Source organism: Sturnira hondurensis, unplaced genomic scaffold (genome assembly GCF_014824575.4).
Source record: "Sturnira hondurensis isolate 20B ecotype Veracruz unplaced genomic scaffold, ASM1482457v3 Scaffold0007865, whole genome shotgun sequence".
NCBI classification, from domain to species: domain Eukaryota; kingdom Metazoa; phylum Chordata; class Mammalia; order Chiroptera; family Phyllostomidae; genus Sturnira; species Sturnira hondurensis.
In genome coordinates this window covers 13,083,352-13,109,644 of record NW_028080496.1, presented here as the reverse complement: position 1 = coordinate 13,109,644, position 26,293 = coordinate 13,083,352, and the positions used below count along the sequence as shown (strand labels likewise).

Below are 26,293 nucleotides of genomic sequence, written 5' to 3'. Positions count from 1 at the left end.
AATCTGAACATGAACTTCCCAGCATGCCCCGCCACCAGCTCATTAAACTGTTGAGCACCTGGGCACAGCGACAGCATACCTCCGTCCCCCAGCTGGGGCAGGTCACCCACGACACTCTTGTCCCTGTCACCAGAATGTACTTCATTCCCCACCTCTTAAGTACTTCTAAGTGCCCCTCACATTCCATGCCAGAGTTTAAACATAAAACTGCATTAAACCCTTCAGATGAGCCTGTCCCTGCTTGTCCCCGGGGTCACCAATTCATTTTTCCTCACAAGCAAGCGTACAGCAGCTCCTGCTTATGGCAGAACACCACTCGTGTCACGCCAATATCAGATTTCACAGTACTATCAATGAATCTAAGATACACCCAAAACTCCTAAAACCATGGTGCCAAAGTTTGGTGACAAACAGAACAGTGCACAGCTTCAAGTGATCTCCCTACAAAACAGTTAGTAATTACAAAAAAATTTTAACTTTAAAGACATCTAGGGGACACCAAGTGATTACAGTTGGTGCCAACTTACTAACAAATAACTCATCAAATCTGAATAAATGAGGGTAAATGTGGGGAAGGCAGACAGGGTGTGGATGAGAGGGAGGGAGGGTCAAGTAAGAGAAAGAGAACACAACAATGTAGAAAAATCTATTTTGACAATTAGTATATGGGGTTTCTCTGTATGATTCTTGAAACTCAAAATCCACAATTCTTTCAAAAGTAAAAAGCCAAAGGAATGTATTCAAGAAGCCTCCATTTTGAAAAGGTCCAGTGTCTCTGCCTCTGAAAACCAAGGTGACTCTTTTGATGAAAGGAAAGGTAGGCTTATTGTTTGTTTGCAATAAATCATCTATTACTATTTGCTCTTTTTTATCCATGGCCGTTTAGTGTTGAAATTAAACTTGGGTTAAAAAATAGCATTTTCACCTATTAGATTGGCTAAAATCTTAAAGGATCCTTACTGTCCCTCATGTTGAAGTTCTTGGGAAAATCAGCACAGCCCTCGCACCACAGCTGTGCGCTGAACCGGGAAATAGGTCAAGGGCGATTCTACAGGACCCACTAAAATCAAAGGCATGCATCATTGATGAACTCCAACTGCCACTTCTAGGGATCTATTTTATAGCATCAGGATCACAAGGGCATGACTAGAATCATACACATCACAACATTATAAACAACAGCAAAAATGAATAAACAGTTAAATTGCATTTCCCAAACAGAGAAATGGATGAACCCAATAGGATATGTACTTTACATCCAATGAAAAGCCTATAGCCAAGTTGAATGTATTGGTTTGGAACTACATCCACAATATTATAAACATCAAGTTACAAAACACGTACCACAATGATGGCATATGTATAAAATACACCCAATATAAACTTACATAAGCTGAGAAAAGTTATTAACTGCTTTACCACCAATGGCTATTTTTTGTCTAGGATTTAGAAATGAAGGATGAATGACCACCAATTGCTTTAAATTGTTGAAAGTCCCATTCATTCTCAGTGGCCCAGTTCAACATACTAGGTGAGAAGCTGGTCTATTGAGCCAGACTATGATTAGGCCATGCAGTGAGTTCTCTCCAGGCAGAGTTCAAACCTAGAGTGAACTCAGGCATCTCTATTCAAGTCACGACAGAAGAAAACCCGTGCAACAGAGGTGACACTCAAATCTGTTACCTCCCATTTTTCACTCCAATCCCAAGAGAAAATTTCAGTGGTAACAAGGAAATGCTGGAACCACAGATTCTACAAGATGGTGTCACCTTGTCTTCCAATATTGGTGAGAGAGTGTGACTCTCCCACAACCCAAGTGGTTCAGGGCAGTCAGATCAAATGACAGGACATTGGGTAAGAGGTCAACTCCAAATCCTGGCCTAGAAGGATACCTGCTAGGTCCAATGAAAAGAGAACACGCCAATAGTTTATTACAGGTGACACAGATGTCATAAAATGATCTTATTTGGCACTGCACTAGAAACTGTGGGCTGGTGATTCAATGAATAGTCTCTTAAAAATGGTACCCTAATTGTCCATGGTAGACACTTGGCTCGTGAGAAAGTCAGGTTGGGTGTGACCAAGGTATCCTCATGCTGCGTGATTACATTTAACACACACCGGTATCTTACTTGCACCAGTGAATTAAGACATGGACTTTAAAAATGCAATGGGGATAAATAAAATAGGCAAAATCATATGATACGTTCAGAGCACAAGAGAAGTCCTTAACAACATTCCAGGCAATTACTTGCCAAACAGCAGGTCAGTCCTATTCCTGAGAAACAAAGACACAGCCGGCTTCCCAATGCAGGGAACATGACAGCATCAGGGTGACGCTGTGGATGGAGCCACTTCAGCAGGTGTCAAGGATGCTGTTTGTCCACATTCATGACCTGGGAGAGGACAGAGGGAGATGCTGTGGGTGAAGATACAAGTCAGGGACTTCCCTGCCACTCTATGCAACATGACTCCCAGGGTCCTGACACTAAGAATCCTCAAGCTACAAAACCTAGGTTAGCTTGCTGCCCCAAACCAATGAGACCATCCTCTTCCTGCTTCCGCCCCTCTCCTGTCCTGAGAGTACCCATCTTCCACTACTGTTCTCTTTCATGTCATTCAACCAACAAATGCATTCTTTAAGCTGACATCTTCGGTGTCACTGAATTCATAATTTTTATTTTAGATCAGGATGGAAAATGATACTAGAAGGATGTATTAATAGAGAGCAAATTTAATAACATGCTCTGCAAATCATACACCTATTTCATAGTAGTCTGACCAACAAAACCAAATCCCATTAGGACATTATCCATGTAGCTCTTATCTCGACTCCTTGCCCTCCTGGAAGCTCCTTGTGAAATCTCTAATGTCAGTAACTCTAAAAAAACTTGTACTTTGACTTGTGATTTTCTTAAGTCTCTGTGACTACCAAGAGACAACTGAACTCCTGGGTTAAACTGTAACCTCAAAATAATCACACAGACCACACAACAGGTTTAATGGAAACAAACACAGCGTTAAGTAACTCAGACAAGAATCTAATCCATCATCAATACAGCCAAGGGGGTGTCTGAAAATCAGTATCAGCCTTCATGCTCTTACCTGCAGTCACAATCTCTTTGGTCCTTGCTTATGGAAAATGCTTGAGACAAAGAGAAAAAAAAGGAACACTTGAAAATATGTGAACTACCTTCATTCATTGACATCCAATGAAAGGGTGTTCAGAACCAACTTCCACTGTCTGTGCATTATTAGCAATACCCTAACTCATGCATTTGGAAATAAAACTCAACATTGTCATTAGACACATAGAATTCTACTTCCTAATCGACGTGGTTCCTGTCCTTTTATAATAAGCCCTATACCCTTTTTATCCTTCTCCCACCTGCCTGACTCCTGTCTCCCCCCTTTACCCATCCACCATTAATGGATTCACTCCAAAACATTTCATCTTTAAATGAACTTAAAATTTAATGTAGAGATTATATATAATCTGCATAGGTAACATCACATTCTATAATGAAAGCAATGTGTAGTCCACCAAAACTTATTTATGAACACTGTATGAAAAACTAAGCCTTTTTATATCTTCTATGGTGTATCACTGGCCATTCCTCTATAATTTGACAATGTTTTATGGAATTCTTATCTGGTTTTAAATTTGGAAATATTACAACAAAACTGGATTGCACATAAAAGTAGGCAAAAAGAAAGGGCGCACCAGTGATACTGGTTTTTCTTACCAGCACTTTTGAAGAAAAACTCCACAGAAATGACAAACGAGACTAGAATGTGGATACGGGAATTTCAGCATCTAAGAGGTCTCACTTCTTAACCTGGTACCACCTCAGTTAAAACTGTGAAAAATATGGAGAAATTGTGATATATATGCACAACCAACATAAATCACAACGTAAAATTCCTTTTGATCAAACCCCTAGAAATCCCAAATTATTAAAAGTATACCATGATTATTACTAGGGAAAACTGTTTTTGTGAGGCCACTGGAGTTGGTTCTACAGTACAACTGTTTTTGGCCCCGTATGGTTTTAGTTGCCACCAGACTTCAGAAATGAGGCCAGTAAGTCATGATGATAAAACCATTTTATATATGACTTTTCTGTCATCACGTTTTACATCCCCAGCATCAGATTCTACACTTTTTTGTTTCAAACACCTGGAATTGCCAATGTGGTAATTGATAAGTTCATTTTATATTGACTGCATATTAAATTGATTCCCTTAAGACTGCTCCTTCCTCACCCTAACCGACAATAATTGCAGATTAACTTCACTGGACTTTCCTTTCATAAATTTTTAATTACATTACTAGGTACTAACGTGCCACAAACATGTCTAGTTATGTGTCGTTAAGCATTTGGAATGCATAGACCACTCCTCTTGAATTTCTGTTCTATGTAACTAAACATCCCATCGGAGTGTCTGGCTAACAGTATTGCTGGAGTTACCACCAGTATTACTGCAAAAATGGAAAAGCCCATGTGATGAGCCAGGCCAGGCCTTTCAGCTGAATGATAAGGCACTTACTAGTTAAGAACCCTAACACAAAAGGATATTTTGGCCTCACTTTACTGATGAGGAAACTGAGCAATAAAGTACTAATAGGATACTTTTGAAGCTATATAACAAAGTGCATAAAAATAACATCAGCCACTTTAGTTCAAGTTTCTCTGCAGTTCTCTTTCGACTGTTATATGAATTTATATTAATCACATGTGGAGACTTAGAAATCATATACATTATTCTGTAACTCATGAGACAGAACCATTTATATACCCTTTTGAATTACAAATCAGTATTTTATAAAGTTCATAATTAAGGACTCATTTTTATTAATCTCTTGGAGCAAAAAATATACAAGTACTGAAAAGATGACAAGATATATGGAAAAGCTATCCATGTTCAGCTGAATGACTTAAAACTGAAGCATTCAAATGTGATTGATACCATAATCTTGCAATAAATTGATACAACTGGAAATTGCCTATAATTTACTAAATAAAACTGATCTTAATAAGGAATGGAAAACTACTACAGAAAATGGATGATTAAACACTATCACACAGATGCTATCTACCATATCCAAAGGATAATAATATAACTGTCACAGGATAACATACCCTGATCTCCTCCAAATAAGCCAAAAAGTAAAAATAAAAACCAAGACCACCTGCAGTCCAAGCCATAAACTAAACTAGATGGAAAAGAATGCATCTTCACTTGCTAATTATCTCTGATTTGAACATAACTTTTAAAACATGTAACAATGTTGTGATACACTATGAAATTATTGTTTTGTTCTTTTGTATTTTTCAGTAGGCTGAATGATTGTGCTTGAAAAAGACTAGTGTCCCCAGATCTTTACATTTAATGGTGTATATGATGGAGAAAAATGCAACAGAAAACTAGGTCTTGGTTGCTCTTTCTTGCATGAGCCATGTAAAAACTGGTAGTACATTCATCAGGTGCTATTTGGGGTATTTTTAAGAAACCCCATGAGTATGGGCTCGTGAAAAATTGAAATCACATTAAAACATTCAACATGCGATAAAATCAACGTCAGTATATCAATACTGAAACCAGGAAAACTACAATATTCATGTCTATATACTTTCTAGCTCACACATGGTAGCAGCTACAGAACTCTATACATTGGAAAGAGATTATCTTACCAAACACCCCTAACACATATTTCCAACATAGGAATTACTTTTGTTACAGTTCATGTCAATTTACCCTATCTGCATAGTTTATAAAGGTATTAATGTAGTTTATAAATGTTTATGTATGTGAGAGAACACAGAGGTGAAACCTCAAGGTGAGAATCACCGGGACCACAGGGGCTTACCAAAATACACTCAATACACCAGAGCACTCAGTCAGTGAAAACCAACAATAAAATATACATGAACATTAAGCTACAAATGAAATTATTTAAAAAATCAAATATGTAAAAAATATCTAATATAACAAGCAGGAAAAACTGTGCACTGTAAGAGATGGACAGATTTCTGGGTGGGAGCGACAGCAGACACTAACACGGTCTGGATGCGAGTGTACGGTACAAACTCAGCATCCGAGTGGTCCCAACTGTTATTTTGGCGACCAGGAAACATTTTCATTAATATTTACTGTAAAAAACATTAAAAAGTTCTCGCCAACAAATAAGAATATAAAAATCTGATACGTACACCAACTTACAATTAAGATACAATGGTGACTTGTAATTTGTAGTACATTGCAAAATACTGGTATTTTTTTATGTATAGGAATATTTTCATAGTAAAAAATGCTTCATTAATATATAATTTTCTTAACCAAAAATTTAGGTAAAAAAATTCAAGTTAAAAATTAAAAACTCAAACACAGAACTACGACTCCTAGCAATTTTTCTGTTCTGAGTCTGCCCAGGGACTCAAACAGTGATCCACCCATGTCTGCCACAGCACTTCTCACAACGTGGACAGCCACACAGCTGCAAAATTCATCAAGACGAAGTGCTCATCAACAGGTAAATTTGGCCCAGGCATAAAATGCAGTATTATTCAGTTCTTAAAAATTACATTAAACCTGTTAAGAAACTTGGCTAAAAATCCAGTGAAAGAATAGCTTCTTAAAATAAACTGTAATGGCCAAACATTAAACTATCAAGATTAATATATTAATGAACTTTTTGCTGCCATTTATTTGAGAAATATGTGTTGTTGAAATGTCAGAAAGATACAAAATGGGCTTTTATATTCCAATATGAAAATAAATTAGATGTGTATCCCCATCAATGCAACTGTAAAATGCCTGAAAGTAAAGAACAAAAGCTATGGTAGCAGTATCACAACATACAAATTTGATTAAAAAGTAGAAACATACCTGTTGTTGTATAAGATGGCTCACACTTCTACAGAGGTTTACTGTCTCCTAATTAATCTATTAAATTTGATGCAAATGCAATAAAACTGCATTTATTTTCCAACTTGCAAAATTTTAACCAGCAATTGAGAGGAAAAAGTTTGATTATAGACAGGAAATGTTCTGAAAAAGAGAAATGAGACAGAACTCAATGGACTGGGTCAGACTAACAAGCATCAGTTATTTTGAAGCATTAATTGAAGAAACACAGAAAGTCAGCCGACTCAACACGGGGATTCCTATGTGATAGAGGTTTTAAGGGAAGTGGTTAACTGTGTGGGTAAGGGTGAGGATTTTGTGTATGTAATGCATACCAAACCGCTGCAGTGGTTCACAGAAAAAGAAATAAAATGACAAAATAACTCAGGAAAATAGAAGGCAATAGAGACAATAGTGTACAATAATGTAAACATGTTTTTAAAGAAAAACACGAACACAAAAGGCATAATACAGAATGATTATATTTTGATACACAACTTGCTTACAACCAAAAAATAAAACAGCACAGTAAAAAACCAAAAAACATGATATTACATTTGCAATGCATGAGATATGGTTAACATTTTAGTCATAAATGAGCTTTTAAGAAACCAGTTACAAAGACACCAATCATCCACGGTAACTGTAAAAAAGAAAATGATGTAATTCAAATGGCAATTAAGAATTAAGACCATGATGAGTGTGCTTAACAATGATGGAAAAGACTTCTCTGAGGCACCACACTGTAAATGCTGTGCTCTACAGTCTAACTCTCATGCACACCGACAGATTGATGAGGACCCTCTACAATTAGGGGTATGCTACTGTTTGACTGAAAGTATCGATTTGGGACATCATTAGCCCCCAGCATTTCTGATCAATTAAAATTATTTCAACCAACTGGAACAAATTTAAAATGAGTTAATACAACTGCGTGTTTACTGCACAGGAAACATGTAGTCAGTATCTGGGCCCCAAAACACTACCTGACTCCGTTTGTTCATCAACACAACCCAAGAGGTTGTGCACAACACCCCACTGATGATGACAGCGTAGGGAACAGAATCAGTGACAGAGTAAGAACTGTGTATGGGGCAGGTGGATATCTGAAATATGGGGTGGAACACTTTGAAGTACATGACTGTCTAATGACTATGCTGGACACCTAAATCTAGTAATATAAAATAGTAATGAATGTCTAATATAATTGAAAAATTAAAAAAGGGGCATTCTATACTGGGTACTAAAGGGGAAAAAAGGAAAACAAAGGCACTTGAAGGGAAACTACTGATTATATACTTAGTAACTATCTATATGTCCTCTAAAAATCACAGGATGACTTCTAGTGACTACGTTTCAAATCCACCCTGCGGTGCGTGGAGTCAGACACATGCCCTCAGTGCCCACAGGAACTCCGGTGGAGCCCTGCCACAGCTTGTCCCAAGGCCTCCTGGGAGAAATGGCTCCCTTGCTCCATCTCCTGGGACTCTCAGTCCAACAGCAACCATGGAAACAGCCAACATGCCTGCTTACAAGTCTCTCCACGACACCCATCAGGGCACTTTCCCACACGACCTTTCTCAGTTCCGTGTTTCTAATCTGTAGGAAGTGTCCATGGCCACGCACATTAGTGGCATCTGCAACACATGATGAAGGCTGTCTTTTGGTTTCAAAGATGGTGGCAGAATCAAGGGCATGGGCTCCTGGTCAATCATCTCCTGCGCAGACACAATTGGGAAAATGAGAACAGGTCAGACTCACACCTCATCAGATCATCAGTAGTAGGCAATGCAGTAACTGTTCTATTATAAATAAGTAACATCTGGGCCAAACTTAGATGAAAGAGCCATGGTTCCAAGGAAAAATGGTCCCATAACCGGTCCAAGTTAAGAACGAAATGAACCTAAACAATAGAGCCAGAAAATTCTAATGACACGGCATCCAGAGGATGGCATCTCTGCCAGAATGTGGGCTGGCCACAGAGCACAGAAGTAACACTGTTTGACTTCTGAAGCTAGGTCAGAAACCATGCCACTGCCACAGGCATGCTGTGCGGTCCTTCAGCACTCTGGTCCATGATGCTCCCCCTGGTCATCTAGCTGTGGGGGCTCTCTCCTAGGAGGCCTCAGCTGTGCCTGTGCAACCCCCCGATCCTCTGCAACCCATGCCTCCCATGGGCGAGGCCCAGCTCTAGACTGAAGCCCTCTCTACCACCAACTCTTCCCAGTTGTTCCCACACACCCCCCAGTACTACCTGAAGTACTCAGGTATGCAATCAGCGGAAATAACACAACAATGTTGTAGGCTACTAAATTTCAAGATTATCTGTTACTCAGCAGTAACTAACCTGAACGTATCTCAAAACCCACCAGCTGCCACCAAAATCCATTAAGCTTGAAGAGAGCAGAATACCAACTACTGCCTCCTTAAGGGACCTCCCTGCATCAGAGGGGCGGGCAGCCAGCCAGCCGGCCACCCTTGGTCCTGTCCACGGCAGGGTAGGTACGAGCGTGAAGCGCACTGCAGTCACGATTGCTCTGCAGAAAACGGCGGTGCCAGCTCTTGGGATTAGTTAACAAGGACAGGACAGCAAAAAGTGTAGCTTCTTGGAACTATCAGCTCCTACAGGAAAAAAGAATGTTGTACGGTACAGTATACATCATTCTGAGGAGACAACTGAAGCAGCAGGTAACTCACTGAGGTCAGCCAGGACATGACCACTTGGCAGTACCAGCAACCTTTTTTCCTTCTCTTGACATCCCCCTCCTTTTATCACACTGCCAAACAAACTACAATTCTTTTCTTTCAGAATGCTAGCTATGTGGCCAGGTTTAGTCATGAATTAGAAATTAATTGAAGAAAGAAATTTCTCCTACATTCCGCATATAGTCTGCATATATTTTCTTTAGTAATATTACCCTCTTTCATAATTAATTTACTCACTAATTCTCAGGTATCAATAAAAATCCAAGTGCCCAAGAACCACAGAAAGACAAGTTTTCCCTTTCCTGAGTGTAGCTGCACCTCATTCTAAAACAGTACTTCGTGCTCCAGAACCTTCTTACCTGTGGTTCAGTTAAAATTTAAGCATAAATGAACTCCACAGAAAGACAGATGTTCCTGTTGTTAGCGGTCCACACATTATCTGCAAATATGTTGATCTCTCATCATGTTCACCTGAGAAGTACAGTATAGCCAAAGTTAGATACAAGTGAGATACCAGGGAACAAACTCTGGGTAAATTTACATGGAGAATGGATATAATGAATTATCATTCACTTTACTCTTTTACCTTTTTGTAGTACCTCCAGCACAAATGTAGAGAATACCAAAATGTCTTTGTGCTAATCCCAAGTAATCTAAACCCATAAAGCCCAACGTGAAATCCTTTTCACACAATCAAGTACAGTGAAGGACAGAACAATCTCTTCTCCAAATACTCTCACATTAATTAAGAGTAGTTCCCAGCATGCCCTAAGAAACGGACCACTAATGATAAATATGGCCATACCTCATAAAAACTAACCCCTCAGAGAAAATGACTGTGGTAACCGCCCACTTTGTTTGTCCACCCAAATTGCAGTGCTTGGCACATACCTCCAACACTCTCCTCTCCCTTCTTTTCTCCTTGGGTGATCGACTCTCTTTATTACACTGTACAGCTCGCTGCTGTTCTTGTCTCAGTCACGTGTTCTTCTTGATCACTCAAAAACCACTCATAATGGCCAACGGGAATACAAAGCAGGACACAATTGCCCAATATTCCCACAGTGTTTATAGGCAAAATTGAAGACAGGCACAAGTTGGTTGTATTGTTAAAATTCCTTATTCTTTAAATGTTCCGTTTGAAATGCCTTTGAAATTTTAAATGCATCAAGCACAAGCAATCCTCCTTTGCCCATTTCTCCATGCATTGAAATTTTGCCATAATCCTCCAGACAACTTTCTCTTTCAGTCCTTGTAGATTGTCGTGTAGCAATATACATATATATGGATTAAACAATGCCTCACTATGTAACTAGTACATGTACAGAAACTTCAGAAAGAATGCCAAAACTATCACCATTACAGTCACAATGATGATGAACAATCATTACTTAACTCTTTAATCTTAACAGGACAATCTCATTCCCCAGTGAGCATAACTAGAGGCATCTGGTCATACCTCTGTAAACACACAATTACTCAATCTTTGTTCAAAAATGACCATTTAAGTGTCAACTTAAACATTTCCACTTAATGTTTTATCAAGTGTTTAAGCTATACTTATGACACATAAGATACCATTATTACAATCTTTCAGTGATGTGTACTTCAGTGGCCAATGTTACACTTGATCTGTAACTTACTCTCTTCTTTGTAAATCTGGGAGTTGGGATAAAGTCACAGCAGTAACTTACATCACTTCTGAAATTTTACACATTCAATTTTGATTGTCACTGCCAAACTGATGTCCAAAAAGATATTATGTATATATTTTGATCAATACTGGATAGGATCACCTTTCTTAACAATGTTTCGTACTTTCAATTTGCATCATAGGCAACTGACAACATTTTTGGCATTTGTCACATAACATTCAAATATACCAATTCACCAGAAACCTTTAAAACCTCTCAAAGAATTTAAAAAACTCATAACCAGAGAAATTCTCACACAGATGTATATATATGAAAACAGATTAAAATTAAGATATGAAGCTGTTTATACTTATATAGAAATTAACATGTATTTAAATGTAACATGAAGCAGTCTAATACTAAGAATACCATTTCCATAATTTTCAGGAAATTAAAATAAAAACCAGTAAAGTAACAAATGTGAAAAGAAACATTATCATATCTATATTCCTACACTAAAACTAATTTTACATATGTATGTGCATACGTAAAATGCACATGAGTACATAAAATTACTACATGACTATGTGGATATGTAAATTTGCAGAGATTTATCTACCATAGCAAAATAACAATTATTCCAGCAATGTGACTATCTTCCATCTCTGAATGTATCACTGCATGCATCTGAACATGACCAAATGACAATTCCCTTCTGAAGTCTTTTTCTTCCTACTAAAGATTAAAGTATGTCCCAGGTGTATTTTCTGTTACAGGTGCACAATCTAATCTTCTCTTATAAATCAGAACCTATCAGAAGAGAAAGAGCTGATCTGTAAACCCCTCTCACCAAAATCTCCCTCAACAAACATCAGAATGTTTACACGACCCTAGGAGGCAGATTGTTACCAACTATCTGTCACATTGCTGAAATATTACAAAAGCCAACTATAATTTGCCATGAAGTATTTACAAAATTTTGCGAAACTCCCAGCATCTAGAAAAACTAGATGTTTAAATTGATATTATATACCTGTTATTTACAAAGTTGTCTTGAATGAGGTCATGCAGCCTGAATACAAAATTGTATAATCCAAAGAGAGGAACAGAAGTTCTAATAAAAACATTTCCTATGATTAAAATACATAATGCCCTATTAGCAATACAAATACACAATTATGATGTAACCCTTTTTAACATGTAATGATACAAGCACTGAACAATGGCTTAATGTAAACTTTTCTGTACAGTGAGAAGTCAGAAGTGAAGGTACACTCCCTCTTACCTTTCCTTCCCCTAACAGGTCACAGATATGTACAAGCTCTAGAAACCCACCATTCTAGCCACTTAGAGGTCAATCCATTTCCAACAAATCACCATAAAGTTTTACAATGAATTATTTACATTAAGTATACCTGGAGAAACTTTATAAATGTGGAAAGACTAGATGTTAAAAAGTAAAACATGTGTATCTGCCTGTTATTTACAAATTGTCTTGAATATTGTCATGCAGCCAAAGGAACACATACAGAACTGTGTATAGTTCCAAGAGGTAGTATAAAATCCACTTGATGAGTCATTAATATCTTGAATATTAAAATAAAGACAAAAGCACACAGAAGGTTGAATAGGCAGAGTACAAAGGACTTTTAGGGCAATGAAAATACTCTCTATATCCGTAATAATGGATGTATGTTATAACCTCATGGAATGTACAACACCAAGACTGAACCTTTAATGTAAACGATGGACTTTGGGTGATTATGATGTTTCAATGTAGGTTTGTCAACTGTCACAAATGTGCCCCTCTGGTGGGGGTGTTAACAATAGGCATCATTCCCGAATTTCGGGTTGATGGCAAGGAGGGTTATGCATGTGTGTGGGGAAGGGAAGTCTTTTGCCTTCCCCTCAATATTGCTGTGAATTTAAAACTGCTTTTCAAAAGTATTAATAAAAATATTATTAAGAGAAACATTATCAGGAAGCTTGGTACATCCCAAAACACTGAATATATCCTCATGGTATTTTCTAAAATTAACAATTCATATTAGTCAAAATGTCAAACTCTTCTTTGAGAATGGGGCAAATGCACTTCCTTGTCAATTTCTCCTCTTAACCAAATTACTATGTAAATTTTTCAAAGCTCCAAGAGCCTCTATCTCAATTATTAATTTGATTGCCATGGTATTTTTAAAAAATGGTAGTAACAAATTTACAGTAAAATATTTACAGGATTATACTTTATGAGACTCTCAGTACATCCAGATATTTCACTTGTCCATTATTTACAAAGTTGTCTTGGTTATTGCTATGTAACAAAGAACACAGAATCATGTATTTTAGAGAATCTGTAAAAGTTAAATCAAATTCTGCCATGAACCTCAGAGTATCTGGGAAAAGAAAATGTAACTACCACACATGTCCCTGAAATAGAGGTATTTTTATATAAAATGGACAATTTATATAAAATCAATTTAATGATTCCTATCTAATTTTTCTTCTAAATAAAAACATGAGGTAAAAATACTTTCAATGCTTTGTATCCCACATGACTGAAATCACACAGTTCTCAACTTTTTCTGGCAACTTACTTTGCTTATTAGCATGATATTCTCGAGGTTCATTCTTGTTGTAGGCAAGGGGTTGTTGGGGGTTAGGCAAGGGTCAAGGAGACCCAACATATGATAACAGAGGATGATCTGCCTTTGGGTGATGGGCGCACAGCAATATTCAGATGATACATCGTGGAAATGCACACTTGAAATAATGTATTATGTTCCTAACCAGTCACCGTAATAAATTTAGTTAAAAATACTTTCAATGATTACTCTATCTCCTCACTACATAGCAGTTTTTAAGTAATTTGTCTGTAATAATCCCAGCAACCCAATGAAGGTTGCACAAAGGGGAAAGATGACCTGGGCAAAATTTCTACCTCTAGCATGCTGTCTCATCAAGATCCTACAAAGCCCAATTGCCCTAAAGCAATTATTGTGATAAACAGAGGTGTTTTAACAAATCAAAAGAGCCACCTAGATCATTTTAAAAATAATTTGCAATTGTATTTCAATCTTAGATTTTAACATGCCATGACTGTAAGATATGCATGTGCGAGAAAGTAGGTATCACGGAAAAAGAACCGTATGTTAGAGATCAGAAAACATCCACTACCCTTGTCCATAACCATTAATCCACTCAAATGCAGATAAAAACTCTATTTAAAGCTTCCGATTATTGCAACTGTACTAGCAGATGAACAAGTGTTTTAAAGATGAATATACAGGGCAGTCTGAAGATCACTGCAGACCAGATTGGTGCGCCATGTCACCAGGTAAAACCAGCATATGTGCTCCAATTTGAGATGAACCCTATTTTACAATGACAGAAAATTTTGCATATCTACAAAATTATGTCATATAGAAACAAAGATCTGATCAGATCAGTCATCCCTTCATAATATTCAACATCAGAATATTTACTCTCTGTGTGTGTGCGTGTGTGTGTGCGCGCGCGCCTAGTACGCGTGGAGAGAGGGCACTCTTATACACCTAGGAAGTCCCCATGCTCTGAGAAGCTTGTCTACTATACATACAGCAGTCAAAGACTTCCCTGCTCGGTCTAAACAGTTAACATTCAAAAATTAGATGGGAAGAAAATGTATACATATTTACACAGCTTAAAATACAAATGGCAAGGATTTCTACACTCTATCAAAGAATGTCTAAGAAAAAATATGTAAGAACAAAAACTTACAAATCCTCAAAAGCAAGCCTAACTCATGAAGCACACTCCATAGACCAAATGGTGCCTCTACATTCAACGGTTCAGTGAACACACACTTCTAAAACTGGTAGAAGTTCTATGTTACAAACTGTTTTAGGAAACATTCAGCCTCTATATACAAAACAAAGAAATAATACAATCACCTTTAACCAAATACATCTCAAATAGACATAGTATAGCAATTCAACTCGCAAAACAGGTTTTTCATCTGATTAGCCTGGCAGTCACAAAATACATGTCTATTAACAAATCCTATGCAGATGTTGTAAAACAAAACATTTGTCCACTATGTAATTAGCTAGCAGCCTCACAGTATCTTCCAGTAAGTCTCTATCCTGACTTTTAATGAGCAGTTCTATACACTCATATACATATATGTACATGCATATGTGTATAAATGTACACACATATGAATATGTAAACAATCCTTATATTTGAAAGACAAAAAGTTTAAAGCAAAAACTTACACATTCTAATTTTTATATACAGTGATCTAAAAAATACCCCTTCAGCTGCCCAATTATTTATTCAGAAATAATATGACAACCACTAGGGAAAGTTTGCATTGTATGTATAATAAATATACCTATAAAACATGCAAATATCGTAGCTCCTATGCTTTAAAAACATAATACTATGTCTACTATATACATATAATACAAAAACATTCTTTTGTCAGCCCACATTTAATGAACTTGGGTTTGATATATACCATTGCTAATGTCCCCGAAAAACATATAAAACACCTATACAACTAGAAAAAAGTACTTAAAGACAAGAAAAACTAGTATCACTAAAAGTTAAGTTGCATTGGCAATGAAACCTCTTCTAATGGAGGCTGCTTTATCACCTGTAGATGTCTCTCAGCTCTGCCAACAACTGTGTTCTATCGGTATGTACTTGGAAAACCATGAACAATGGCAAACCTACAGCTGCCACACTTCCAGGGTTGTGAGTTGTGTCATAAAGCAGTGCCTACCCATTGCCTTTACCGCAACTTGAAGACAGAGACTAATGATACAAAAAACATACAAGAGAGTCTATATCTAACATCTTTGGCAAACAAAAACGATTCTATCCTAGTAAGCTGATACATATTTATAGTACATTTACAGAAATATATACACATGTAGAAAATTGCTTATCAAAACAAAATTATTTAACATTCATAACACTGTCTATAACAAAATATATAGCAGTATGTAGCAGAAATAAATTAATGTTGAAAGCCTACCTATTTAACACTAGAACACTTATACAACTTATGTGGGTTCCCAACATCTGAGCTTGGAGTAACACCCGAGTGTAAGCCACCTCCATGCTTGATTAAGATGGTGTAACAGCACTTGGAGAGTCATCACAAAGGTACAGAGCTCTGCACCTGTTATCAAGCATAGAGGGACCGATCCCTCACACCACACTCGTTTTAACAGACACCACTGACACAGTAACATCTACATCCCCACAGAGCAGCCTGAATACCATGTCCACGTGACAGCTGTATATGGAAAACCCCCTTTCCCAAACATCCCACAGCAATAACCTAGTCAAATGATTTTAAATGCACATCATTCAGAGGTATTCTGACAGTTCTTTTTTTATAATCACATATTAAAATATTTCTGCTATATATTTTACCAAACTCTTTCTTAATTGTATCAGGAAAAATCAGAAAACAATTGTATTTGGTTTTTTCATGCACAGTATTCTCAGTATGCACAAAATACTAGTGCCTTACTTTTTTCCTGATTAACATTTTAAGCACTCCATTCCTTTTATGATATCCCTGAGCACACAATACAGAATTGTGTAAATCTTTACAAACGTCCTCAGAATTCTTGTCTAAAATACATGTTATTATAAACTTCCTAGGAAACCAGCTCTAATATCACGACCACCATTTAAAACGTTATCTAAAATAACATAATTGTTTATAAATGTAGGCCTCTGTGCTTGAGTATTATATTCCAAGAACGTTTTAAGTAAACAAAATAAAACACAATGAAATGAAACCATCACATGTTGAACTTCATTCTCTTCGTCTCCTAACATCAGTGAACAGTTCATATACATTCATTATGCAGTTTTATATTTACATTTTAATACCATCACCCACACACAAGCTTTGTGTCCAATGAAGTAATCAGTGGGATTAGATTTTGGGCCGTGTGAAAAATGCTTAAGAGTTAAAAAAAACTGTATCACACATGCATAGGCAAGTCCCAAATGCATGGCTTTTCATGGTAAACCTTATGAAGCTGAGTTGATAACTCCATGACCAAAAAAAAATCCTTTTTATCCAAATCCAAAGATGTCCAATGAAATGTAAACATTTGAAAGGCAGGATGAAGGTCAAAACAGTATAAATCTACATTTATCTTGTCTTTGTTTTTGTAGCTGGTAAAGCTTCTAGATCAACTCAGATGTGCTGTCCTTTTCCTTTTTTCCCCAAGATTCCTGCATGGTTGGCTTATGGCTACTTGATACTGTCTGTAAAAGCCCAACACTACAAGTTTTGTTTGCTTGAAATGAATTTCAGTTCAATCCTCGCCGTTCGCACACTCGCCTTTTGGGGAGCAACACACAACGAGAAAGGCTGTCCTAATGCTGTTGGGCCAGGCACAGATACAGATCAGAGGCAGGGAGTTGCTCTTGATCTGGCCAAAGACCCCGTTAAGGCAGCCTGTGGTTGAGAATCCCACAGGTGTCCAAACAGTTCGGGACACAACAGTTCGGCCTACTCCAGACCTTGACAAAGAATCGGTTACCAATGCAGGTACAGTCTCTCGGGCTGTGATCTCCTGCTCATCTTATGTTCATGGAAAAGAGCTTTTCAGAGAATCTGTACATCGTCCTGGGTTGCGGTCACACTGGTTTCTTGCTGTACACACTTCAGTAGATTCTTACAGACTAGAAGATAACAGTGAATGGGAGAATCACAGATTTGAAGAATCCTAATGTTCACAGAGACGGTGAGCAGAACATCTCCCGTTGAGAGTGGCAAAAGATGCTCTAAACATTACCAGGTTTACATAATCTTTGTTCTCTTCTCTGATTATTGCTTATTTCTAACACTGTTGAAACATGATGTGGTTCTTCATCTGTCCCAAACACTTCTCTGGGCACATGAAATAGAGAATCTGGAGACAGAAGTAAGGCGACTGGTTGGAAATTTGAATGCAGTTTAAAGATGTCCAAACTCTCAACTAGGAAGGTAGCTCCACCCAATAGAGTCTGAACAGCATCCTCCATGCAATCAACACTTGAGGTTTGGGGATCAAACCCCTGTCCATCTTCCTTAGGTTCCATCTATGTCCAGGCTCCATCTATGTCCACCGACAACCACCACCTCACCTCCTAGCTGGCATGTCCTTTTTACATTTCTATAAAAGTCATACTCAAATATATCATACAATGATTTTGAAATGTTTGTAGGAGACATTGAGATATCTTACATGTTATGTGGACATGATTTTGTCATTACAAAAATTGTTCAGTCTTTTCTTTCCCAAAGAGTTGTAGAAGTTGCTTATGTACATTACAAAAAGCAAGGAAAAATAACCTATGTAGTATTTTACCAACCTGTATGATGACAGATGCATTTTCACTTTTTATGTGGCCAAGTACTCTTTTACCCAGATTTACATGAGATTGCTTAAAATGAAAACATGCTTGTTTTCTTAAGACATGTTAAGTTTTATTCTCCAGTGAGCTAGACTGAACAGATGGATGCATATAATAAAGTAGAGAACCTTAAGGGGCACCTCTTTCCACCAAAGCCCCGAACTGAAATTTGGCACTGTGGTGGAAATACCATTGTAACTAATGGAATAAGCAAATTGAATTTAAGATAGTATCACCCAATTCTCTGCACCCAGCGGCACAATGAAATGCCCTGTTTCTTGACTCAAACTTTTATAAAGAATATGAAAAATAAAGGTCTAACCTGAATGCCAAATTTTGCCTTGACTGTGTAAGTCTCATCTCTTATACCTTTTGTTCATTTATAAATGGATTCTAGCAATAACTTCTAACAATCTACCACTATAGCAAAATTATTCATTATCCATCAAATCCACACTAGATTCCCACTCAGTCCTTGGAGAGAGAAGAGTAATAATGACATCAAGGCCAATGATGAACCATTAGTCTTATCAGAATATCAGAAAAGTCAGCCTATGCCTTCTTGTATCCATTTTTCCAATCTCAGACAAAGGTATTATTCAGTAATTGAGGGCTTTTATGAAACCATCTTCACCATGATTTGAGTAATTTGAGGGATGGATTTTTCAATCATTACTCTGACATCACTTAAGACTGTAATTTACTCAGCAGAGAAAACACCCTGTCCATCTGAAGGTCAAACCTGTGGCATCCAGTCACGCTCACCAGAGTTACACATGATGCAAAAAAGTATTAGGAAAATATGACACACATTTCCTGCCATCCTATAAAAGTAAGAAAACCAGTATCATTACAATCACTTGTTCTCACAGAAATTATAAAGCAGTTTTTTAACAATCCTGTGATTTCTACTTGTCTTCAGTCCTGGCCACATAAAAGAAGTCTCCTTATTTCAGATTTGGGTCCCTTCGGAAGTCTCATTTTTAAAAAATCCTCCATGATTTCTTTTATTCAGTCCAAACCATAGAGAGGTCTCCATCTCAAATTAGAGTTCCGTCATGAGTTACAATGTTTTAAAATCCTCCATGATTTCTCATTTTATTCAGTCAATCCCTCAGAAAAGAAGTCTCCTAGTTTCAAGAGTTCCTTCTAAGTCTGAATTTTTTAAACTCCATTTTCCTTTCAGTCCAAGCCACAGAAAAAGTCTCTCTCTTTTATGTCTGGGCTCCTTCTTCATGTGCTGTCTCATGGAGGGTGACTGACTTGTATGTACATTCGTCAGCACTTCCAAGTGAGGAGAAACCCCGACTGAAGAGGCTGACTTTCAAAGTTTATAAGTAAAGCAGACTGTCCATTGTTAACACCACTCCCACAGAGAAGCGTATTTACAAAACAGTACTCAATTTCAATATAAAATATAGTTAGCAGGGTATTTACAGCCAAGCTACAACATACATTTTGAAATTTCCCCAGTGAAGAGTATCACCCAGAAAAGTTCATTGGTGTTGCCAGTTTATGGCCCAGGTAAAATGATCCAGAAATGGATGGATGAAACAAACACATGCCTAAATGCAAAGTAATTGAAGTTATGCATGGTTAAGAACCAACACCAACTAGATACAAAACCATCCCTAAAGTCTCAGCAATAGGCAGAAATTGCCATGTCTAGGAAATCAGCACACTAGTGAGATCACATGTATTTTTTAAAGTGCTTAAAAAATCTGATTTTTTGGAAATTTCTGTGTATTGGTCATTTTTATAAAAATTGAACCAGGTGAAAATTTGGGTAGTAGTTACGAGAAAAATTATAAAAAATGACCTCACTTCCTCAATGAAGATACATCATATAAATGAATATTGGCAATTTGTTCTGATAAAATATAAGGATTCAGATTGTCCTAATTCTGAAAGTGTGCCCACCCATGCATATGATTCCAGTGGCTACTGTCATTCATTCCCAGTTTGTTGTACTACAAGAAAAAAAATACAGCATTTTCCAATCACTTTGTAAAACAACCAATTTTCTTTCAAAATTGCCTGGTTTTGTTCATTTTTAAACATCCTGTAATGAACCTCTTACCCACAGGCATATAATTTAGTGTTCACACAACAGCACTTTCAGAAAATGAAAACCCAGATGTTCTCTATGTGCCTCAACCAAGAGCATATCAATTTCTCAGACCCAGGAAACTGAAAACTGAACAACCCGCCAGGTGACTCTTACGTGCACTGGAGTTGGAGAAAAGTTTGACTTCCTCTCAGCTGCCTACACTTGTAAACCACAGGACCATCCAACAACCACAGCAGGAGCAGGCCATCCACCCACAGAAGACCCCAGGATGCCTATGCAGTGATCTCAGGAAAGGACACAGAGCCTCAAAGGACAACGCTGGTGGGAGGCAGGTGTGCTGAATTTAACCAGACTTGGATGGGTGAATGGTGTCTCGAGTCCTAACCTCCACAAAGTAAGCAATCAAGGGATATGTCACCCCTCGCACTGGGGCAACACAAAGATGTCAAAAAAATCCCTTTAAAGCCATCTGTTTCCTTCCTATCTTCTCTTCTCCCACCACTGCATTCACCATCCCAGTGCCAACGCAGTCCTTCCGTTATCATCACCACTAGCTGCGTTGGACCTGCTGCCATCAGGTTCAAGAACAACGAGTTTGATCAAGTTAGCCCTCCCTCCTCTATGAAACGAAAAGCTGACCATCTTCCAGGTATTCACATGTGAAAGGACTTCCTTTAAGTCACCTGCCTGCCCCCATGAATGGTTATCTGCATGGGGCCCACCCAGCAGCTACCAGTGTCCTTTCTCCCATCACAAAGTGACCACTCTAGGTTGTACCAAACAGCCAAGGTCGAATGACTCTAAGACAACACTGCACACCTCAACAGACCCCTAATTCAGTCCTTTCCTCTCAGCTCCTTTTCAGGTAGTAAAAGGTGACTTCCTGCTCTCATTCCTTCAGCCTATTCCTGCTGCTCAGAATCAGCAACATTAAGGGAAATCAAACAAATCTCTGAGGTAGTAAGTATACAAAACATTTCTGGCAGGGAAACAGGGACTAAATAAGGTAAAGAACTGTGAAAACACTAACTTACTCTAGAAAGAATGTAATTCATTGGAACCCCAACAGCTTTTCACTAAAAGCTGTTCACTCATCACAGCATACACACCCACACTATATTTACACTTAGGTACTCACACACACACACACACACACACACACACACACACACACACTAACAAATTAAGGTGACTATTTAAGGGTAAGGTCTTAATACATTCAACTGTCCAAGGTAACATTTTATACAGGTTTTCTAAACACCTGTTTAATTATTATTTAACCCCCTCACAATGGCTACAATAAGCAAAGCATAAACACCTAATCAAAGAATGTCAATCTCAGATAATACAAGATCCATTACTCCAGCAAAGAAAGACAGATAGTGGCGAATGATGTGGGAGTACAGACCCAATTCCCAAAAGGCAAAACCCTTCCTTGCTCTAAGGCTCAGATCCATCAAATTATATACCCTTCCATCAGAGCCCAAAATTCTAACTCTTCTACTGTGTCCTGCCAAGACAGAGGTGGCAACTCACTAAAAAAAAAAAAAAAATTAAAGAGTATATATATTTTTAAAGCGTCATCTTAATAGCCAACAAAGCAATGTCTTGACAACAAACTGGCACTTTCTCACTCATGAGGTAACTGGAGGCCCTCCTGGGTTGGGGACATGGTCTCATCAATTCTGGTACAAGTCCGAAGCTGAATCATGGTGTATGAAATTAAAAGCCACAGTATCTCCCAAGTCCATCCTCTCTTGAAGTTATCACTTGAAATGCACAACGAAAAAGACAAAGGTGGGCTGCACCAAAGTCACAAGTATTAAAGATACTATATACAAAAAAAGAAACCAGAGCAGTGGATCAGAACCCACCTTCCTTGACTTCACTGGGAAAATCTGCAACTCCATTCTCCGTGCCCAATACTGATTGATGGGGGAAACCTTTGAAAATCACAGCCTGCGAGTATGTGTTAGAACAGGTGTGTCCCACGTCCTTTGACGGACACTTGGGCAGGACTTCAGAGTACTCAGATTGAGCTTCACGCGGGCATGCTCAGAAAACACAGCTCATCATAAGTCGAGCCAAGGTCTTCCCAACAGGAGCACACCTCAGTCAAAACACTACTACCTGCAGACTGTGCGGCTGTACTAATGCAAAGGCCCCGGCTCAGGAGAAGGAGGATCAATCATCTCTGGAAGGGATATCATTCAACTGACACAGAATTTAGGTGAAAATCTGGGGGGAAACTAACACAATGAAATGAATACCCAGCAACCTGACAGAGCAACACTGAGATCTTTGGAGTCTTAAAACAAAATGTAATACCTTAGATTCCACTTCCCAAGCAAATGGCCTAACCACTTGAAAACTGGAATATGCATATGACAACAGATGGATGTAACACCAAAAAGTAACAGTATTGAAAATTTCTGTTTTCTAATCCAATTTCAGAACCTAAACTACATTGAAAACATCAATCAAAACACCTCAACATGGGAAAAATCAGTATGAAGAATCAATGAGAACAGTCAGATAAAATGAAGGTGAAGCCAAGTCCAATGACCTGTCTGCAAACACTGCATTTGCGAGGACTGTGAAGGCAGTCTAAGCTATGGTCTAACACCTTTGATATAAGACACCAAAGCACTATGGTAATACTGTCCAATTTTATCATTGAAAGAACAGCACACAAACTACTTTTCCTGACATGTTTCCTAACAGACTGAAAAGTATTCTTACCAGGAATCACACCTTTTTACCACCACAGGACAAGTGATCATGTCAGAGGACCTCTGTACAGTGCTGTACAAGTATGTTTTAGATAATATGGGAACAGACAACCTAATGAATTCTACCCCATCTAGGTAATTTTGTTATTCTCTTCCACTAAAAATCTAGTACGATGTCATCTGCAACCTAAAACATCCAGTTGAGCTAGCAAAGGCGTTCTTGCAGCTTGGCCACCTCACTACATTGTTAAGATTAACCCTGCCCATAAAAGGAAAGAATTCACCCAGCCAAGCCTTCCCCTGCTAACCATTCCTCAATCACAGGTGAGGGCATGTTGTGTTAGCCACATGGATTCCAGAATTGCAAAGACACGGCTGCCATACAAGGAGCCAGTTGTGGCCCTGTCCCCAGGACACCAGGGACCCCCAGCACATCTCTGAGTAAAAGAAAGGAGTAACTTAGGGTTTTTCTTCATCTACTGTTTGAGAAAGCAAACAAAGCCACAGATGTCCCCTACACAGGCTGCCTGCGCACTTCTGGCAGAGATGCACTTGCTGAAACCATTTACCGACACTCACATCCAGAGCTGACATCCTTTGGGCTACATTTCAAATACTGCTCTTTTCACTAAAGCCCCTCTCACCCCTGTGACCTCACAGTTATTTCTGATTTCTACTTTTTGACTTATAATGGCTAAGATGGATCCCCTACAAATGTACTGTCTAGGAACATCTATGGCTGACTCCTTTCTTGGGTAGGAGTATGGAGCTGAAAATCAGATAGGCCTAGATTATAACCACAAGTATTCCACTATAAGGCAAGACTGGAAAGTTCTTAAAGAGTTATACTGTAACACTGAATAAATTAGTAATATTTCCATAAATTCAGCCGAAACATAAATGCTATGAGACAAAGTACATTTCTTAAACATTTGCTATGTCATTGCCCTATACACAGTGACCTAGCACAGCGATCCTCAACTGTTGAAATCTTAGGGCACACCAACTAATTACTGAAATTCTAATGCAAACCAAAAATATGTATTCTGGCCACTCTGACAAAAAAAGGTGTTATTTTGATCCATTCACATGAGACAGTGAATTATTGTGTTGGATGTTTTCAGTTTTGCAATTGGACAATCTAAGAAAAAAAGGTCAATGCCCCTGACTAAGTAGTCAAGTTCTGCGTGTTTTAAAAATTCTTTAGGCACAACAGTTGAAAATCGCTGTTCTAGGGGATAGACAACTGAAGAGAAGCAAAAACACAAAATAAATGGTCCTCAAACACAGCGTCGGAGTCCATGTGGAGGCGTTTTCTGCACTCCTTGCATTTCCACCCTTTGAGATCCGCTCCTACCTGGACATCAGACACCTAACACCTACAACTGTGGCACTTGGTGTTGGATCCAAGAGCTGGTAGAGGCCTCCTTTCCACGTGTCCTGGCTTGGGTCCCACTACAGATCTGTCTCCCAGGATCCAAGGATGAGATTCCTTTGTTGCTCTCAACACCATAAAATATATACAGAAGAAAAAAGAATTAGCTCAAAGTGTCTTTAAATTTTTTAAAACGGTGTTTGGAGGAACTGGCATGGGTACTAGTATCTACACCTGCCATGTAGAGTATGCGAAGTTTTAACATTTGAAACCATATTCTGTTGAATAATGTTCTTTAAAAAGTCTAGTGAGGCACGTTGACTGATTTCAGTGACACTTTAAAGCTCACAATTTGAAATCACTATGTTCAGACAAGGTCCTTTCTCATCATAAATCTAGCCAAGGCCTCTGTCACACACACCTTTCTTTATAAGATTACTTTACCTGGAGTGGTTTGCGTTTCTGTCCTAAATGCAGTTAACATGGTTGTCAGCCTTGATGCAACAGTACTAGGTAGGATCCATACCGAAATGTCAGAAAATTCAGGGCTCAAACTCCTGCTGCTTTTCAGTCATCAACTATGAGGACAAAGAGGCACTGTGTAAGACTGAAAAAGTTGTAATACCAATCAGCCATGACAGCGTGCTTTACAATTCAAGCATGGGGATCGTTTAACTTCCTTTTATCCTAACCTAATGACATACTCATGGTTTTTTAGAGTAGAAAAGAGAAGAATGGATAGCGACATCCATGTGAGATCGATCCACTCTCACATGCGTCGCAACCGTGGTCTAAACATTCAACCCAGGCATGTGCCCTGACGGAGAATTGAACAAATAACCTTTCTGGTTGAGAAGATGACACTCCAACCAACTGAGCTGTGCTGGCTAAGGTTGAGTATTAGTTATATATGGCCAGGTCCATGGGAAGTAAAGTTCAAATTAAGACAGAATCTGGCAAAGAATTATCAATTAGCTAATATGTACCTGAATATTTCATGATATACTAGCAATTATAACAAACTACTTATTGAAATCAATGGGTTTTAATTAAAATCAACACAGCCCTGGCTGGTGTAGCTCAGTGGACTGAGTGTGGGCCTGCGAACCACACTATTGTGGTTGATTCCCAGTCAGGGCACATGCCTGGGTTGCAGGCCAGGTCCCAGCAGGGGACTCGCAATAGACAACCATACATTGATACTTCTCTCCTCTTCTCCTCTAAAGATAAATAAAATCTCTAAAAATAAAAAAAATGGTACCTTGTTAAAAAACAATCAACACAATGTTTTTTTCTGACCTTTGAAACAAGATTACTGTAATTCTAGGCAAGTGTTACTATTAACACAATTTCCTAAATAACTTGTACTATTCTACTACACAAGACCTATAAGAAACAAAACATTATTTAGCTCCGTTTGCAAACATCTAAGACTTCTGACCTTTTATGTGTGCAATCT

General features: G+C 38.2%; 2 long non-coding RNA genes and 2 other non-coding genes across 5 annotated transcripts; all 4 read right to left on the bottom strand.

Moving 5' to 3' along the window:
• Window positions 1-1,998: 1,998 nt before the first annotated feature.
• Window positions 1,999-16,216, bottom strand: LOC118992057 (uncharacterized). 2 transcript variants are annotated; one of them, XR_005067534.1, is made up of 5 exons: window positions 10,507-16,216; window positions 9,975-10,086; window positions 9,257-9,531; window positions 7,811-8,627; window positions 1,999-2,011 (listed from the first exon to the last, which is right to left on the bottom strand). It is a non-coding gene; the product is annotated as an uncharacterized LOC118992057 (long non-coding RNA). The 2 variants fall into 2 exon arrangements; XR_005067533.1 differs by lacking the exon at window positions 1,999-2,011 and having other exon boundaries at window positions 7,388-8,627.
• LOC118992058 (uncharacterized) lies at window positions 2,022-7,199 on the bottom strand. The gene is made up of 4 exons (XR_005067535.1): window positions 6,892-7,199; window positions 3,747-3,860; window positions 3,106-3,145; window positions 2,022-2,396 (listed from the first exon to the last, which is right to left on the bottom strand). It is a non-coding gene; the product is annotated as an uncharacterized LOC118992058 (long non-coding RNA).
• Window positions 16,217-22,742: 6,526 nt separating the features above from the next.
• LOC118992095 (small nucleolar RNA SNORD64) lies at window positions 22,743-22,809 on the bottom strand. Its single transcript, XR_005067544.1, has one exon. It is a non-coding gene; the product is annotated as a small nucleolar RNA SNORD64 (small nucleolar RNA).
• A 2,348-nt stretch (window positions 22,810-25,157) lies between these two features.
• LOC118992099 (small nucleolar RNA SNORD107) lies at window positions 25,158-25,230 on the bottom strand. Its single transcript, XR_005067548.1, has one exon. It is a non-coding gene; the product is annotated as a small nucleolar RNA SNORD107 (small nucleolar RNA).
• Between the last annotated feature and the right edge of the window lie 1,063 nt (window positions 25,231-26,293).